Here is a 3,153-nt window from a genome sequence, read left to right on the forward strand (position 1 = left end):
AGCCATAAAGGAAATTATTTCTGCCTATTTGAGAAGACCTACTTTGGTCCTTCTTTCTTTGCAATCTAATAAAATATTTGTGAATAGGCCAATAGCATGAATCAAAATTTTTCTGGACCCTAACAAATTTTGCTTAAATTAAAGTGAACCCATCCCATTTCTTGAGATTCTAGAGGAAAGTCAAGCAGGCAAATTTTTTTCTTTTCCCATCAGAGGCTTCTTCTTTTAGAATGAATTAAGCTTGTGTTTGGAATTTTGTTTTTTAGAAACATGCCAGTAGAAAGCCATTTTAGGCTTTTTGCAGCAACCCACCAATCTAGGGAACTTTGAATCAAGAAATAAAGTTTGTTTATGGCAGTGGCCTTCTTAGGCCCAAGCAAGTATATTTGCCTCGTTCTCAAGCTTTATAGTAATTAGATTTCTGAATAATAATCAGAAATTTTTTATATATAACATTTTAACTACAAAGACACATACAAAAAAATACTTTACTTGTTTTAGGTAAAATTTTTGCTTAAAGAGCTATGTAGATTTTTGAGCCTAATCAAAATAGTGACTTTCCCATATTACTGCAAAAAATGATTGTAAGCTTCTTCACCTGACACCAGAAAAGCATTTCATTTGTCTTTAATAGAAATATCACAACCAATTAATAAAATGAGTTTTAGTGTTTCAACATAAAAACAGTTCTCCCATGCAAAAGTTGGATACAATATTGAATTTATTTTTTTGTTCTGCCACATTAGGAAAGGGCTTCCTGCCAAAAGCTTATTATTCTTTAAGCTCTACTTACAGGCAAATAATACAAAAGGAAGAGAAATGAAACATAATATATCATGGTGTAAACTACAACCTTACATGGGAAGCCACCTATAGAAGATTTGTTATGTTAACTCTTCACCAATTGTAACATAACACATTATAAACCTATGATATTACACACTAGATCATAAGCTCCTTTAAGCCAGGGCTTTATCCATATTTTATAATTTCACTACCTCACATTATCCTCTTCTCTGGCAATTAGAGCATAGACTCATACACCATAGGCACTGCTTAATAAATAGCCCTTTACATAGAATCAAACTAAGCCATCAGCACAAGTATTAGTTTTGATACAAGAAGAGAAAGGGAAGAAGGTTATGCCAACAACTCCTCAAACTATGTTCTTACATATTCTACAGAAAAAAAAATTGGTAGTCAACCAGATTCAGGAAAATCCATATGCTATATCACTTTCTTAGAAATTCACATCCCAATTGCATAAACTCTAAAAAGTCTTGCTGAAAACACTTGTTCAACTTGATTTAATACAGCATTTCTCAAGTATGGTTAATTTTATGTGTCAACTGGCCTAAAGGATGCCCAGAAAGCTGGTTTTAAAAAAAATAATAACTTCTGAGTTTGTTTCCAGAAGAGATTAGCATTTGAACTGGTAAACTGAGTAAAGCAGATTGCCCTTCCCAGTGTGGGTGTCCATCAAGGGTACAAACAAAACAAAAAGGCCAGAAAAGGGCAAATTTGCTTTCTCCATTTGAGCTGGGACATCCATTTTCTCCTGCCCTTGGACATCACCCCTCCTGGTTCTCAGGCCTTCAGACTCAGACTGGGGGTTACACTATCAGCAACCCCTATCTTCACCCCAGTGCCCAGGCCTTTTGATTTCAGATTGAATTACACCACTGTTTTCCCAGTTCTCCAGGGTGTAAAAGGCAGATTATGGGAATTCTTGGCCTCCACAAGAAGTGAGCTTATTATATTCCTATAATAAGTATAAGATATATATATTCTATTGGTTCTATTTCTCTGGAGAACCCTTATAGAGCAAGCATATTTGACAGTAGAGCCCTTCACAGAAGCATCAGTATCCTATGGAATAAAACCTCAAAAATCTTCAGTTGTCCAGTTCAAACTAATAATCAGACTTAAGAAGGAAAGGCACAGGCTTCTGGAGCCAGACCCTGAATTCTGCCATTGTTGGATTCACTGTGACCCTGTGCAAGTTACTTACCCTTTCTGAACCTCAGTTTCTTCGAATGCAAACTAGATAATAAAGCATCCTTCATAGATTTTTGTTGTTGTTAAAGAAGATAATGTACTATATTGCTTGTCATAAAAAAGTTTTTCGTTCTTCCCCAAAGGAAGGACTACCCATTCCCTTTAGGAGAATGAAAGAAAAAGGGAAGTAACGTTCCCATGAGGATATTAGTTATTGATGCATGTGGGAAAATTAGGATCAAGTAGGGGTCAGATTTCTTCTCCTTAAGTTAATCGAAAAATTAAAAATGCATTGAGTCTACAGCCATGCTATCCTGAACAAGCCCGATTCTATCCGATCTCGGAAGCTAAGCAGGGTCAGGCCTAGTTAGTACTTGGATGGGAGACCACCAATGAAGACCGGGTGCTGTAGGCATAAAAAATAAAAAATAAGGAATTGTAAGCTGACAAGGTCCTTGCAATCTGTGAGGTCAACCAAGGATTGCTTCACCTAAAAATAAATAAACTAATTAAATAAAAATAAAAATAAAAGTGCATTGAAAATACAATAAGTCAGCCATACTAAAAGAAGTATAACAGTAAAAGCAAAAAAAAAAAAAAGGAGGGGGAGGAGAGAAGAGCCCCTTATGGAAAGAGACCATAAACATGAAACAGTGGACTTCAGGAGACTGTGTGTTTGCAAATGGACTGAACAGCATTTGCTTCTGACCTAAATTCTCTGAATGTTGTACACACTTCAGAGTGGGACAGGCTGAATGTCAGGTTTTTCTTAGCTAACATTAGGGATTCAGGCCTAACTCTAATTCAACTGCTGAAATCCAGTCTAACCTGGATATGCAGTTTCTTTTCAGATGGTATTAATGTGTGTTAACAACCTCTCAGTCCTTGACAAACAACAGCCAGCCTGCACCACAGAGAGAAAACTCAAAAATACTAACAATGAAATGGTAGGTGAGAGAAATTTACTCACCGAACCTTCAACTCTTGCAGTACACTTGTCAGCCCATTACATAGTAGATCCCCGACACACAGGCATTAATATGGTCTCAGAGGTTCCCTGCTACTGGCATGGCAGAGGGAGAGGAAGAAATATGTGGATCTGAAAGGCAAGTGGCTGCTCTCACAGTTCAGCCAAGGCTTTTGCAGAGGGCGCTA

At 36.9% G+C, this 3,153-nt stretch overlaps 1 pseudogene; it reads left to right on the forward strand.

Moving 5' to 3' along the window:
* The first annotated feature begins 2,294 nt into the window (after nt 1–2,294).
* Nucleotides 2,295–2,413, forward strand: LOC112474750 (annotated as a pseudogene).
* Nucleotides 2,414–3,153: the final 740 nt, after the last annotated feature.

This window comes from Pteropus alecto, unplaced genomic scaffold, assembly GCF_000325575.1.
Source record: "Pteropus alecto unplaced genomic scaffold, ASM32557v1 scaffold7, whole genome shotgun sequence".
NCBI classification, from domain to species: domain Eukaryota; kingdom Metazoa; phylum Chordata; class Mammalia; order Chiroptera; family Pteropodidae; genus Pteropus; species Pteropus alecto.